Below are 17,292 nucleotides of genomic sequence, written 5' to 3'. Positions count from 1 at the left end.
AAGGGCTGAGTGCACCCCGCTTACCAACAGCGCTCGGCAGGCCGGATAGTCACCCATCCAAGTGCTAACTCAACCCGACAGCGCTTAACTTCGGTGATCGGACGGGAATCGGTGTTACCTCTGGGGCAAGACCGTTGGTGTCTGTTCTTGCTGATTCATCCAAATACTGATTCTTTCCATATAATTCTTGAAAAAACTTCTTCAGACGTCTGTCACTTTCATAGCTGTATTTCCTGTTTTGACACGGAATGTTCCGAACCCTTTTCTGGTTCTTCGGGGCCAGTACTGACTTACGAATTCTTTTTAGAATTCTGCATTTTTCACATTTCTGGTCAATCCTCATCCCCCTGGTGCCTTCCTCTTCTATACGTGTTGTTACAAATTTAATCTTTCTGTGGTCTTCTCACAGCAGTAGTAATGCCTCCTTAAACTGATTCAGGTCGTCAATTGGATGCCGTTTCCCATTCGAACTAAACTTTCAGAAATTTGCAGGCTGACAAAAAATTCTTAACTCAGTATTCCCACGACATTGTTCGAGGCTAAGGCACCAGACCACAACAGATACTTGACCCTCCTTTCGATGTGTTGTCCTACATCTTGTTTCACTGTCCCCACATCAGCACATACATAACACACACGCTCCATGCATGGTTTCTGTTCTGAGTCAAGACGCAAGATATCTTCGCCTAGCTTCTTTATTAGTTTTGTATTAGGAGCAGTCTGCCCACTCACGTCTGTCCTTCAAGTATTTAAGACTTTTGCGATCTCCTTACATAGCCGGTTACAGTTTTCCCTGTACTGATTAACATATACTGGAACAGTATTTGTATCCTTCTTGCGTGCTTCATCTATCTTCTGGATCTCTCCTTTGAGCTCCTTCGCGAGTTGACGCATCTTCCGATCTCGTTTCTGAAGCCAACCACCTAGCTTCTGAAGTTCTGCTGTGAGATCTTCACGAACTTTCTGGGCCCCTTTTGTAAGAATTTTCTCACATTTGTTATTTTGTTAGATACTTTTGTCATGTTTTCTTTGCTGATTTTTTCTGACCGTCTTCATTTTTTTCTGTGTTTGTCCATTCGATCTCGAAACCTTGTTAATCAAAATGTACAAGCCTACTTTCTGAACCTGTTTCTTTGTTGTGGCAGTGTTATAGTCTGCAAACAAGTTCACATTCAAATTATTCACCTCACCTATCACAGTAGCGTCTCCCACGCTGTCGCCATACGACAACCCATGGTCAGCCACCTCAGTCTCATAACTGAACAATTTTGGAAAAGCGAAATCGTTTAGTATCTCATCGTCTACTACTTCCGTATTTATCTCTCTGAGTTCTAACTCCTCAGCTTCATATTTAAACCATATCACTGTGTCAGAATCACTTGACATGTCACCATCAACCATTTCTGACCGTTCTCTCCCCAATGTTACCTCTTCAGTTTCGCAGTTAAATCACCTTGCTACGCTCTACACATTTATCGAACGTTACACTAATTTCATTCGCGGAGCCTGTCCTTGACGTTTGCACAACAATACAATTCTACAGAAATTCATATTGATAGCGCCAAAACTCAGCACACCTTCAGATCACTTATGTATAACAGTATGCGCTAGCTGGAAGCTTTTAAGCTTCGTCATGTGAGATGATACAACGTAATTTTTAATTGTCTTCTCACTCTCACTGCTGTTATTGGGTGCCCTACTGTTATATTGTTGTGAAAGTATCGCGTAACTTACGGCTTCTAATCCATTGCGAACCAGGTGCGTGTTGGCAGCTCTGCTGAAGCTTCGTGCCTTGAGGATTGGGTGTGGAGAGATTCGGTTCGCGGCGCTCTGATGTCTCGATAACAGCTCTGCTGTTGCGCCACGGGGTGCTCTGTAGTTGAACTGCTACTGTCTTCAGGTGTCTGTCTCCGACTTCCGTAGGTGATAGGAAGATGATACGGCTCCCTATACGCAAGTATTGGATGAAAAAAGTATGAGAAACGAGCGTCGTGACCCACACAACTTTTGCACCCTCGTCCTCACCTCTTTGACATGTACGTGTTTTTTAGCCCACAGCGATTGTATCCAGACAGTAAATGATATTCGTACCAAGTCTGTCTTGATGTCATTTCTTCTCTGGCGCCCCGCTGTGAATCATTGCCAAATGCTCCGATCGTCACTTCTTCATTTGCAATGGAGAAAATGTTGGTACTCTCCTAATGCCACCTCTTTCACCTCAATTTCTTTGCATAGCACTGTCTTGCTATTGTTTGTAGCGCTACCACTGTGCACTCAAGGTCTTTGTATATCAGCACACAAAGCACTCGTGACGTAACGGCCACGTGAATATCAAATGCAGTAATTAAGTGCAGCATTAAATCTCTGCGATTGCCACTTCAGGTCGTAAAACACAATCACCATGTAAGTGAACTAATATTTTTGTGGTAGGGTTAGGGGAGGATACGTACATTGGCGTCCAAAACTAAAGCAACAAACTGCTATTTCCCCGTCCTGTGTCTAATTCACGATATAATCACACAAACTGCCAACAGATGTCGTTACGATCCTGTTCTGCACAGAAGATGGCATTCCTATCAACGGACAACCACGCCAGCAGCGACGTCAGGGCACCTATCAAACGGGGTAGTGTTTGCAGAGTAGTCCCACATCCGCAGTCGTTGTGTACACGGTCACAGATGGTGCAGTATGGCACAGAGAAGATGCCTACAGATTCTCTGCTGTGAAGGGTCATAAGCAGAATGGAAGCAGGACAATCGCAAACTGATGTGGTCCGATGGCTTAATGTGAATCGTTCTGTTGTTTCTCGGACGTGGTGACAGTTTACAGAGACCGAAACTGTATTATGGAGACCAGTACAGGGTCGACCACGTGTGACATCACAAAGAGTGGACCGTTATTTGACTGTAAGGGTACCGCCTTAGTACTGGACTACAACTGGCGTCTAACCTCGCAGCATCCCCTGGACGTTTTCTATCGAATCAAACGATGTACAAATGGCTTCAGCAGAGCGGCATTTATGTTTAGAAACCCACTATCTGTTTACCTCTGGCGTGCCTTCACAGATGGGAACGTCTACAGTGGTGCCGCCAGCATTCCACCAGGACGGTCGAACGGTGGGCTAATATTCTTTTCACAGATGAATCTCGATTTGATCTGGAAAGTGATTCGCAACGGATTCGCGTCTGGATGGCACGTGTAACACGATTTCGAGACCCAGACATTGTGGAAAGAGACCGATATCGAGGAGGATCCCTAATGGTTTGGATAGGTATTATGTTGACCACTCGAACACCTCTTCATGAATTTGTACGGGTGAATCAGCAAGACGTAATTGCTGTCAGGTACTGTGAGGAGACCTTCGGATCTCATTCGCGGCTGTTGCAAGGCCCTATGGGTCAGACTTAGTACTGATGGACGTAACGCTCGACCTCATAGGGCACTGTGGTTGATGTTTTTCAGAAACGGAAGATATTGCACACATGGTGTGGCCTCCCCGCTCTCCCAATTTGAATCCCATAGAGCATGTCTGGGATGCGCTAGGGAGATGGGTTGCATCACGTCAGTATTCACCAACCACTCTCCAAGACTTGTGAGCAGCATTGCAGGAGGAATAGGCGTCATTGCCTCAACATGACGTTGATGACATCGTCCACAGCATGTCTCGTCGTTGTCAGGACTGTATTGGCTCTGAGCACTATTGGACTTAACGTCTGAGTTCATCAGTCCCCTAGACTTAGAATTACTTAAACCTAACTAACCTAAGGACATCACACATGCCCGACACAGGATTCGAACCTGCGACCGTAGCAGCAGTGCGGTTCCGGACTGAAGAGCCTAGAACCGCTCGGCGACAGCGGCTGGCCACTGTATTGGCATCAAAGGTTGTCACACCCCATACTGAGCACATTAACCAGTTGTCAAAATGTGTGCGCAAATCCGTTAAATTGGATAAAAGTGGAGAACATTTTTGTCTACCCTATGCATGTTGCAGTTGAATAAGTTCTGTTTTCTTTACATCGTTTCTACTTTACTAAAAAAAATTCAAATGGCTCTGAGCACTATGGGACTCAACTGCTGAGGTCATTAGTCCCCTAGAACTTAGAACTAGTTAAACCTAACTAACCTAAGGACATCACAAACATCCATGCCCGAGGCAGGATTCGAACCTGCGACCGTAGCGGTCTTGCGGTTCCAGACTGCAGCTTTCTACTTTACTATCACCTGTTTATATTGTTTTGTGGCAAAATAAACCCAACCGTGCAAAATTTCCGTTTGTTACTTTGATTTTTGACAACAGTGTATGTTTACCGACCGGGTGCATGTCCCACTCACCTGAACTATCCCGTCCTTGTTTACTTTTTCCTCCATAGCACTGCTCTGCAACGTGACTGGATTTCATAGATCTTATTAAAATGAATGTACCTATATACGAGGGTTGAAACTTAAATAATGGCAGCTATTTATCGACAACCAATACAAAAGAGATACATGTTTGCATCTGTTACTGTCCTTCAAAGTAGTCACCAGCGTTGTGTAGAATCCGTTGCCAGCGATGTGAAAGGCGTATTATAACGTTAGCAGAGCCTGTTCTGTTGATGATGCGAGTGGAGCGGTCTAAAGTTATGGTGATTCTCATGTACGACTGTGATGGTGTTATCTTAACGCATTGCGTTCCTCCACGGCAGACCGTCAGTGCGCAGTATTACTGTTCACAGTATTACTGTTCATTTTTGGAGCATCACCTGCGACCAGCTTTGCGAAAGAAGTGGCAACACTTTCTGCGCGACCCACGCATCATTTCGCACGACAATGCGCGGGCGTATACAACGCAATGAGCGGTTCTAGGCGCTACAGTCTGGAACCGTGCGTCCGCTATGGTCGCAGGTTTGAATCCTGCCTCGGGCATGGATGTGTGTGATGTCCTTAGGTTAGTTAGGTTTAAGTATTTCTAAGTTCTAGGGGACTGATGACCTCAGAAGTTAAGTCCCAAAGTGCTCAGAGCCATTTTTTTATACAACGCAAGCTGTGGCTGCTCTGCTCGGTCGATGGGACTGGGATGTACTGTACCACGCACCATACTCCCCGCACTTAAGTCCTTGTGACTTTGATTTGATTCGGAAGGTGAAGGAACCACTTCATGGCATTCGCTTCCGAACTGTTCCAGAGATCTGACAGGCAGTAGACCGCTCCATTTGCACCCTCAACAGAACAGGCTCTGCTAACAGTATACTACGCCTTCCACATTGCCGGCAACGGGTTCTACACAACGCTGGTGAATACTTTGAAGGTCAGTAACAGGTGCAAACATGTATCTCTTTTGTATTGGTTGTCGATAAATAGCTGCCATTAGTTAAGTTTCAACCCACGTATATACGTACATTCATTTTAATAAGATCTATGAAATCCAGTCACGTTGCAGAGCAGTGCTATGGAGGAAAAAGTAAACAAGGACGGGACAGTTCAGGTGAGTGGGACATGCACCCGGTCGGTAAACATACACTGTTGTCAAAAATCAAAGTAACAAACGGAAATTTTGCACGGTTGGGTTTATTTTGCCACAAAACAATATAAACAGGTGATAGTAAAGTAGAAACGATGTAAAGAATACAGAACTTATTCAGCTGCAATATGCATAGGGTTGACAAAAATGTTCTCCACTTTTATCCAATTTAACGGATTTGCGCACACATTTTGACAACTGGTTAATGTGCTCAGTATGGGGTGTGACAACCTTTGATGCCAATACAGTGGCCAGCCGCTGTCGCCGAGCGGTTCTAGGCTCTTCAGTCCGGAACCGCACTGCTGCTACGGCCCCAGGTTCGAATCCTGTGTCGGGCATGGATGTGTGTGATGTCCTTAGGTTAGTTAGGATTAAGTAATTCTAAGTCTAGTGGACTGATGAACTCAGATGTTAAGTCCAATAGTGCTCAGAGCCAATACAGTCCTGACAACGACGAGGCATGCTGTGGACGATGTCATCAACGTCATGTTGAGGCAATGACGCCTATTCCTCCTGCAATGCTGCTCACAAGTCTTGGAGAGTGGTTGGTGAATACTGACGTGATGCAACCCATCTCCCTAGCGCATCCCAGACATGCTCTATGGGACTAAATAGTGGCAACTATTTAAGCTCAAACCCTCGTTTAATAGGCCCTATGTGTGTATGTACGGTTCCTCATCCCCTAAACCCCTCGACCGATTTCAACCAAAATTGGCACACATATCACTTAATGTGTGGAAAGAATAGCTGTGAGGTTAAGAGCCACCTATCAGTGAGGTGGAGGGGGGAAAGGAGGGGTGAAATAACAGTGTAGCTCAAAAGGGGTGAGTTGCTATACTTTATTCATCCAATATTTGAGAATGAGAACGTTTAATGATTTGCAGTAAACCTTACACACAATTTCAAACCTTTACGAAACTTTTTCTCACCGATGACCTCCACAAAATGATGAAAGGGAGAAACATTATTGCTTTCTACATTTTCGCAGTTCATACAGTAAAACTGCCGCATGGAGCATGACGTTCTAATTTATGACTTCTTTACTGCTAACGGTATTAGTGACACATTTTGAAGACAGTATTCTTACATACCACTAAATGTACTAGCAAAATTATGTTATTGTACGACACATAGTTTAGGAGACGTGACAGCATAAACACTGAGCTGCGTGAAAATGAAATTGCAGGGTGAAACTCGTTAGGCTTACGCGTAAAATATTTTTACAGGTTGGTGTTTGTTAAATATATGTTAAATAAATATGATATGTGCGTACTCTTGCAAAGCCGTGCGTCAAAAGTTCATCTTAGGATGGTTGGTTATCTGATTTGGGGGAGGGGACCAACAGCAAGATCATCGGTCCCATCTGAATAGGGAAGGATGGGAAAGGAAGTCGGCCGTGCCTGAAGCGATTTAGAGAAATCACGGAAAAGCTTAATCAGGATGGCCGCACATGGGTTTGAACCGTCGTCCTCACGAATAAGTCCAGTGTGCTAACTACTACGGCACTTCGCTCCGCTAATTCATCTTACCCCCCCTGGAATGATTTCATATAAATTTAGTACCCTCACTTGTTACGATCTGGAAAGAAAACGGTGGGGGTTAAGAATCACCAACCTGTTGTCTGAGGTGAAACTGTGAACTAAATTACTCGGAAAAACAAGAAGATATTTTCATCAGAATAGCCAGACCGTGCTTTGAATCGAGCTGGTACACTCTGAGACAACGTGTCCAGCATATTCCCGGTGAATCGTTTCACCCGGCAGTTTAAGCAGCTACTTCCTTTAGGATCCTCTTTGATTATTGCTCTAACGACCGAAGAGGAGCAAGGCGGGTGCGACGTTCGTGGCCACTATTTATCTTCTCGATACATAAGACAAGGTCGTAAGGCAAGAAAGGCGATATTTTGGGAATAAGTTACGATGCGTCGTCCATCCGACGTCTGCAGCTCATTAAACGGGCAGGCTCAAGGTAATACGGCTAAGCGGCGTCTTTAGCCGCCACGTGCCTACATCTGTTGTTCTGTCTAATATAATGCCGGGTTCAGAGCCATTAAGCGTAACATTACAGCGTACATTAGTATCAAAGCTAAAGCTAAAAGCATAGGCAAATTCGCTGTTCAGGAAGCTGCACTGCTAGCTCGAAAACTCGCTGATTAGAACAACCAAGGGGTTAGGTAAGGCAGGTAAAGTCTTATTTTCAATAACATCTGGCTCTATGTGAATACAACCTGCTCATAAGAACTGCGATGTTAAGAGCCGCCACTGTCTTCATTATCGAATTTATCTTAGGCTATGCAAATGTGTTTGAATGTTAACTTTCGTTTAAGTTCCCATGCAAATGGGCTCCAGCTCCACCCATGGACCGTTGTTGGAGAATGTGGTGCATCCGTGATAGCTCATGGGCACATGGGAGTGTAATATTGCCTCCTAATGCAATGACGATACGTAGAACACCTCCTGTAAAGGTGCAAGGGAATAAATTGTAGCACGTAAAGCACTACTGAATTTCTTGTTGAAGTAGGCCACTGCTAAAATTTGAGGCTAATTATATGGAAGACATAATCAAAACGTCTACATTTCAAACACCTTTGTACTGACTAGGACAATATTTTACACCAAAGGCAGCGACGGCTGCTAATCGCATATTCACGGTTATCTCGTGAACTACTCGCTTGCGAGCCCATGTTTATTGGAACTCTTCTAATTATACTATCGCATACTTGCACCCGTCGCAGTTTTCGCTACAAACTGTAATACGCTCCGTATACACACAGTGAGTGGCGTAAAATGTAACACCCTTTTATATTCATGAACGGTTCAAGATATCAACAACTGATAGCACGCAGATGTACTCGTAATTCGTTCTATGTTAATCCTCTTAAATCTTGCATCAACTGAGATACGGAACATGTATGGCTATTTTCAAATGGAACAGTATGCATTTTAGCGGTATTTCAAAACTCTTCATTAGGCAAAAACACTAATATTCTTTTGTATATATGGGTCCACAGCCGCCGCAGATTTCTTCGGGAAGTGATTGTCCAGCGTTGGCTGTTTATATAATTGAAATAAATACTTTATTTCACGTGAACAGACGGATTTAGTGTGGCAGTGATAAAGACCCACATAAGAGTTCCATCTGATCGTTTTACAGACAGAATTCACAACTGTGTAGCTTGAAAATGCCCAAAGCGACGAAAATAGCTACCAGCGTAAAATCACGAAATGAGGTGTTTGTTTCAAAAATAAAAACAGCCCATACAGAGCAATGACTTCCCTGAAAAAAGACGATAATGATTGTTAATTTTCGCAAATTTTGCTTTATCGCACAGGTAGGAAAAGTCTCGTCTCAATTTTTTATAGTAAACTGTGAGTTAGCTTGAATATTGTTCTTCTGTCACTGATCTTGTGACCATTAAGCATATTTTCATTTTCCTTTATGGCCTTATATCTGTTTTTATCGCACTGTGGTGGTAATTTTCTTTTATTGGATGGCTTCAAACGGCTCTCAACACTATGGGACGTAACTTCTGAGGTCATCCGTCCCCTAGAACTTAGAACTACTAACCTAACTAACCTAAGGACATCACACACATCCATGCCCGGGGCAGGATTCGAACCTGCGACCGTGGCGGTCGCGCGGTTCCAGACTGTAGCGCCTAGAACCGCTCGGCCACTCCGGCCGGCCTTTTATTAGATGTTTTTCATATTTGGAGTGGGTACATTCACTCCTCAGTGGCTTTTTATGTCTTTTATACCTCCTATTAAAATTTCTTGCAGTCATCCCAATGTATTTCGAGCTGCACAGCTACTACGTGATAATTCATATATTGCTGAAATGTACTTATTTCTCTCCTCTGTTACTGTTTGTAGTTTCTTTTGTGTTGTGCTGTTTGCGATGAGGGATATACAGGATGATTCAGATGCCTGCACCGAAGTCGTTTTATACGACCCGCAATGTTGCATCTGGCCTTCGAAAACCCCGTGCGAATTTTGATATTCTCTCGCTCGCTTTGCGCAAACTAATAGTCCTACGGAAAAATGAATAGGGCGTTTTGTAGGGAACTGAATGTAGTCAGATTTTGTACTGGGATACTGATACCCAGATTTAGGATTCAAATGGTCTCCTTACATCGCTTGAGGCTAGTGTTGAGATGGTTCTTTGAAAAGGATACAACTGACGAGGGGAAACAGGTATAGGTCGCTCTGAGGTACAGTCGAAACTCCCCAAAGTGAAAGAAGGGAGAAAGGGGCTCCTGTATTGGCTTAGGTGCCAGCACTAAATAGTTGCCAAGGAGATGACGGTCGACGTTTCGACGCAACTTCATTAGACCGCTAGCGCAGCCTGTAGTTAACTGAACGGGTAGCGCAGTGGCGAAATTCGCACCCTGTGTTCAAATGAATTATTATACTTTTTGTCCTCTCTTTTGTTGTCTCTGAAGTATGTGACATTAGTATATTTTGTGACATCGTGAAATGCAATGGAATTGTTGACAAAAAAAGTAACCCTTTCAAATATTATTAAAAACAGTTTTTACCGTCACAGGTAACGTGGATTAACCTTAATCCCTTCCATAAAACTGTCACCAACAGCTTCTATTTGTCTCTGGCAAGCCAGTGACATAATTGGCCCTCGATTCTAGCAAAACGTAAGCTAACTAACTAAACGCCAACAGAATGTGTACACAACAGCCACAGAATCGCGTGAGTTCAGAAAAGAAATCCCTCATCATTTTTCCGACAATGTTTTGTGATCTTACGTAAAAATGGATCAGTTTCTCTACGCTATTCACTAGTAGTGTGCGCAGAGCAGTCACTCCTTATATGATGGGCTGTTTGCCGATGAGATCGGAGATGTTCATTAAAAGTAATTTCGCCGAAGTGTGTGCTGTTAAGCCTGCAAAGTATATTTTTATTAACGGGTGAAGAATTACAGCCGTCACTTACAGAAATGCAATCAGATGCAGTTAAGATACTCGGCTTGATCAATAATCAAATGCAAACTCCAGATTTAGAGAAAATGTTCCGATGGGCGGTGTTTGACGAGAAATTATCGTCAGATCGTGAACTATTTCTTATGTTATTCACACTGAAAAAATGTGACTGTGAGATACGTGCCTTCACACGTTGCTCGTGCTGCTCCGAATTTTTATATTTTGAGTGTCTTCATGGCAGATATCACTATGGCGAACGCACTTGTTATCTTGAAGCAGAAACGTAAAAATGAAAACGACAGGTGGTTCAATTGGCTCTGAGCACTATGGGACTTAACATCTGAGGTCATCAGTCCCCTAGAACTTAGAACTACTTAAACCTAACTAACCCAAGGACATGACGTACATCCATGCCCGAGGTAGGATTCGAACCTGCGACGTAGCGGTCGCTTGGTTCCAGACTGAAGCGCCTAGAACCGCTCGGCCACATCGGCCGGCAAAACGACATGTGAAATAGTATAATCTATATGTTTTTAATTTTCAATTACTGTTAATTATATAAGATTATAGCCACCTCCCTAGTCGATGCCGCTAAAGTACGCATGCGGTAGCGTTCGACTCGGAGATAAGCCGATACGAATCCTGTTGGTGGATAAAATTTCCACTGCCAGTATTTGGTAGACAAGAGGAGGCTAGGTGATGGCGAAAGTTTCTGGTCACCAGTCTTTGCGCTAATATTCTGGTTTCAATTCCTACCTTTACGCAGTCTGTCATGAAGTGACGGAATGTGACACTGTTGCTGATCCGTTCGTCGGATGGGGACGTCAAGCTCGGCGGCCCCGTTGGTGCTATTCGAGAGGAGTGGGTTATGTGCCGGCACCGGTTTCACCCTCTCTTGCCCTTTCATCCACAGCAACACAAACCCAACACTGCACTGTACTAAAACTCATTTCAGTCATCCACCCGACACAGATACACACTTGACACTTCATAACAGGCCGGAGGAAGCTAACGGTGAACGACCTCCAATAGGACCTAACCATGAGCGGCAGTGCAATATTCTTGCATTTACTCTCTTAATGCTCATTCGTTGAGTATGGGACTAATTATTATCATTATATGAGACTTTTTATGATAAAATTTATGTACGAAATGCCTGTTCTTTCGGAAATTCGGGAAGAACAGACACCTCATATATATATATATATATATATATATATATATATATATATATATATATATATATATATATAAATTAAGGGGAGGACGCCCAGTGATCTCTTCAGTACAGAGGCACACCTGGCTCTAGCTCTTACGGGAATTAACGAAATGCCGCGTGCAATGAAGATAATGTACAAGGGGCACTACATTAGTAGTGCAGGTATAAGTTGAACAGGAGATCTGGTTTCGAATCAAGGGCTTGCACAAATTTTCAATTTTTCCCTATTGATTTAAATCAATGTCTACCATCAATCAGTGCATGTAATTATTTGTCTGATAAAGTCTTTTTTAATACGATATGAAATGCTGATTCCTTTTGACAATAATTCCATTGTATTTCACAGTGTCACACAAATGTTTATGCCACATACTTCCGCGCAATCAAAAGAGAGAAAAAGAACTTAAGACTGACTTGAACACGGGGCGCAAAAATTCATAGCTGTGCTCCTAACCACCTTGGTTACATGCTGCACCAGCGGACAGATAAAGTGGCTTCGAAACTTTGATCGCCATTTTGTCCGAAACTATGAGTGTTGGCACCTAAGTCAAAATAGGTGTCCCTTTATTTTCACCTTTATTTCACCATGTCAGGTTTCGACCGTGTAAGAGAGCTGCTTGTGGCATGTTCTGCTTGTGAGTTCCTTCCTCGTCCGACTCCCAATCAAAGTTTCTACTTTGTCTTTAATTACCTTGTCAACGACAATACGTTAAATTCTAATCTTCCTCTTCTTGCTTTAGTGGCTTGGGGCCACTTGGTAGTCAAAACCGTTTTCTTGTGTATCATGATGGACTCGACCCCCACTTGGAGCGTTTTGGGTTCTTTTAGTGGTTGGAAGGCGAGAGTGAAGTTGTGGGCAGCTGTAGAGAAACAAAAGGTGAACGTAAACAGTTCCTTATTAATTAATTCAAACTGGGCAGCCGTTCAGGTGCTCCCTTATTATTGCCGTGGTCTGACTCTGGTTTATAATATTCCCACTCTGCACGGCGCGTGAGGCAGTGCGGTGTGTTGTGCGCATTCACTGCCGAGAAGGCAGCGCGCTCAGCTGGCGTAGCTGCTTGCTGGCACGCCTGGAGCTGAAACTACAGCAGCTGCCAAGCACTGGACTAAGCCAAGCTGCGGCACAGCGCATCCAGCAGGTCGCGGCCTTGTCCAGAGTCCTACTCTGGACCAAAGGTTAGGGAGCAGCAGCGAATGGCTGGCAGACTACTACGCCAGATTCGATGGCGGGAGGTGCCGTAGAGGCAGTGGCACAGTACTGGCTGCCAGGTGTAACGGCTCCATGTAAGCCGCTACATGGCTCGACCCCACAACTAAAGACACCTCAGTGCCCTTCCAACACTCAGGGAAGAGTCCGTTGATGATTAGTAAGATAGGGTTATTTAAATATAGACGATCATTTTAATATTAGATATGATAATTGTCTGCAAGGTGTGAATGCGAACGTATGATGGGGTATGCGTGAGATGTCGGCTGTGAGTGTGCTATAGGCATAGTGGAAGTGTAGCCAACCTCGAATCTAGTAGAGCGCGACTGCACTGGACCAGAGAGGCATAAGCTCCACGCGCGTCATTAGCGCTCGTTAGGTTGGCAAATAACCGTGTGCGGTATCTCTGAGTCCCTGCGGCCACGATGTGTGGACCTGGACGAGGGAGACCGTATCGGGGTTGTTGCTGGGAAGACCTGGGTGAGTAAGCACGCTCTGCTCTATCGCTCCGATAGTTAGCGAAGATTTAGAATTCCATGTTCACTTTGAACTTGGAAGCAGCTTCCCTGCTGAGGAAAGCCACTATGGTATTTCCTAGAATCATCTCGGTTAGGAGAGATAGGGAGATGATTTCTTTTGCCAAGTAATTTCATGGGAATTGTGTTCACTGCACTTGGGAGTGAACAGGCGCTCATTGCCGAGTAATACACAGAATTGCTCAATTTGCATTTCAGTGTGAGTGTGAAGTATATATGCAAAGTGTATTTTATTTAAATGTGTTTATTGACTCCTGATTGTGGAGAGATTGGTAACACGTGGTCCGCAGACCCCGTGCATTTCTTGGTGATAAGCTTCAGCTCGACGTAATCACATTTCGTGATCTAGCTGGATCTTCTACGTAAATTCACGCGTGTGATTTAATTGTTCCTTCATAACATCCAGTAAAACTCGGGGAGCTAGTTAAACGTGAAGACGGGACTTGCCCGAATTAAAGTTACAGTTGGAACCATGTGCTCTCTCCCAATGTTGTCCCACTTGGTGTATGGGAACCTTCCTCTTTTATCTGTTAGATAAAATGAATAGAGTGAATGTTATTGTGTGTGTGTGTGTGTGTGTGTGTGTGTGTGTGTGTGTGTGTGTGTGTGTGTGTGTGTGTGTGGCTAAATGATGATAGAAATGTGCAGGCGGTAGACATTGTCGATTCACGGCACATGTTAGCCGGATGTTTAACTAAGTTTACTTAGATATGATACTATTTGTATCACGCCAGCATTCCGTGATAAGTGAGAGGGAATATCTGAGATGGTAATGTTTATTGAATAAATGTGATTGTGTTATTATATAAATATGTTACAGTGACCTCTCCCAGCCACACCATATTCCCTTATCATTTCACAGAATATTTGGTATGCGTATTTCAGTTAATCACCTGTCTATGTCCCACTCATGGGCATATTTCATTTAATAAACTCTGTAAGGTGGTATTAAAACTTCATTATAATAATATTATAATTCTAACTTGATCAAAACCACGGAATAAAACTTTAGTTTGTGTATTGATGCTTGTTGCTGCAAGTGGCCGCCGGCGTCTTCTATAGTACAGGTGCCATTTATAAAATTGAGAAGGCCTGCCGAGGGTGCGGAAAGCAAGTATCATAATGGCGACCCTTTAGCCTAGGATCTCGTTCAATTTAGGAACCCTTTGTGATGCTGGGAGATTGCTAGGATGTGCTAACAAAATTAAATTTCCGCAGGATTCACAATTCCTATTTGTGAATAGAACCAGCGTTGAGATTACGGCGTTGAATATACTGCGTTGCTTCTGATTTTATTTGTGTGATTTTGGGGACAATTTTCTTGTGTGTATTTATCCATGTATTTTGGGGGAATTTCAAACGTGTTAGGCTGCGTGTGACTAAATATATTTTCAAATGGGTCAAATGGCTCTGAGCACTATGGGACTTAACATCTGTGGTCATCAGTCCCCTAGAACTTAGAACTACTTAAACCTAACTAACCTAAGGACATCACACACATCCAGGATTCGAACCTGCGACCGTAGCAGTCGCGCGGTTCCGGACTGCGCGCCTAGAACCGCTAGACCACCGCGGCCGGCTAAATAAATGTGTTAGGTTGCGTGTGACCAAATAAATGTACTAGGTTGCGTGTGAAATTAACTCACGTTAAGCTACGAGAATTTGTCGCGATTCGTGCAGCGAAAGTAGGAAGTCTGTTTTCCGCGAGCGAAGCCGTTATTTGGGCACTTAGCCCGAAACGTAAGCCTAGTGTCCAGAATGGAGACACGTGTTCGCTCGAGGGGCGGTGCTAGGGAAGACCGGCCGGGTGAGGAGGAAGTTATCCTCAATCAGGTAGCCGCGGAGAGAGACGAGGCAGGCAACGGGAATTACCACGATTTCAGCGGCGCTACGGCAATGTTGAACTTGGAAAATGAGCAGGCCAATTCCACACCAAATAGCGGGACTTCGGACCCGAGCGCGAGCGCAGATGAATTAGAGAATGCAACGAGTAGCCAAAATGCGCCGACCAATGGAGACACAAATAGTAACACGTGGATGACCGAATTGGTCAAAATGATGGAAAAGAACGCGAGAACGATCTTAAGCGGAGTAAATTCCAGATTAGAAGAAAATAATAAAAAGCAGGAAGAATATAATGAAAGGCAGGAAGCGAAATTCGAGGGCATGATGTCCGATATCGAAGGGGTTCGAAAGGACGTCAATAAGAAATTCGAAGTGGTTGGCAGTAAACTAAACGCCCTCGAAAAGGAACAAAAAAAAGTTAGGATCGAAATGAAAACCCGCGGAGAAAAATTAGAAAAGGGGCTCCAAACTTTGAGGGAACGATTCATTACCGAAAAGAAAAAGGTAATAGCGCGAGTAAAAGCAGTAGAAGCAACGCAATAAAAGGTTCACGAAAACAGTAGGGCAATTGTGGATCTTGAGGAAAAGATAGATACGGTTAAGACATTAAATAGCGAGGAGACAAAGAAAGTAAAGGAGGAGTTAGTAAAAATCGCGGAGAAGGTTGCGGACTTAACAATATCAGAGGGAAGCGAGAGTGCTGCAATTCTGAACTCGAGGGATAACGAGGAGATACAGGCATTGCGGAAATTTCAAGAAGGCCAATGCGAAGTCAATAGGCGGCAACGGATAGTTACCAACGACATATGTGAACGCGTGGCCCACGTGGAAAATCTCCTCACTCGCGGTGACGAGAGGGAGGACCATGTGCGCAAGGGCGCGTGCGAAAGCGAGGGACGCGATTCCGGACACGAGGATGATTACGAGGAGGCTAGCGAACGCAGAAATGTAGGGAGGTGTCGGAAACGACACCTAAAACCGTGCGCAGATCCATACCGGAGGGAAGTGGAAGGCTTCGACTATAAGCACTTTCTCTCCGTACGGAAGTTCGAAGCCTTTAGAAATTCTGTAAACGGAATCCACCCACGGGCTTTCTTGGAACAGTACCAATTCTGTCTTCCGCCCAGTTGGCCGGATGAGTATAAAATCGAGTTCATGTGCGGGCATCTTGAGGCTGAACCCGCAGTACGGATGAGAGCCATAGCGAGAAATTGTAAAACGGTGAAGGAATTTCAGCGTGAATTTCTCTCAGCATATTGGTCCGAAGCTGCGCAAGATCGGGTGAAACGTCAGATAATGATGCTGCCGAGTCTTAGTCAATCCGGTTTTGCGAGTCCTGCAAGACTGTTTGAAAACATGTTGCAGAATAACCAATTCTTGTACAACCCTTACAGTCCTGGCGAATTTATAAGGCTGTGTATAATGAAGCTTCCAGCGCAGCTTCGCCATATCATATTAGCCGGGCGTTGTAAGGATGATTTAGAGTCGTTTAAATTACTCCTACAAGAATTGGAGTATGATATAGGACAATGTATACCGGAAAGGGTACAGACCGCAGGAGGAGAGGACGTAGGAAGAAATAGGAGAGTGAGTCGCGGCCGCAGTAAAACGCGGAAGCGTACAAGCTCACATGTAGCGGAGCATGCGAATACCAGTTTCCAGCCATACAAGGCGAATTGGAAAAATGGTAGCAAGCTTGACTACTACAAAGCCTAGGGACACAATGGCCGACACGACGGGCACGATAACCGGGATAAAGGTAGGAACAACCACGGGAATCGTGCGAATTCACCACAAAATAGGGGTGAAGGAAGCGAACAGGCCACAGGGAGAAAGAGAAGGGAAAATATCACCGACGACGTAGAAATCAGATCGGTCGATCCACGGAGGAATGCTCCAGAACCAGGAGGAAATAAAACATTATGACCTGTGCCAATCGAGGGAGACAACCTTAGTCGACCCCCGATAACGAATAACCGCGAGATAAGGTACATTGGTCAGGACGACATTAGGGAAACATTACTGGATGAGCAGACGGATAACCGGATT

Source organism: Schistocerca serialis, chromosome 3, assembly GCF_023864345.2.
Source record: "Schistocerca serialis cubense isolate TAMUIC-IGC-003099 chromosome 3, iqSchSeri2.2, whole genome shotgun sequence".
Taxonomy (NCBI): Eukaryota; Metazoa; Arthropoda; class Insecta; order Orthoptera; family Acrididae; genus Schistocerca; species Schistocerca serialis.
Note: the sequence above shows the minus strand (reverse complement) of the source record.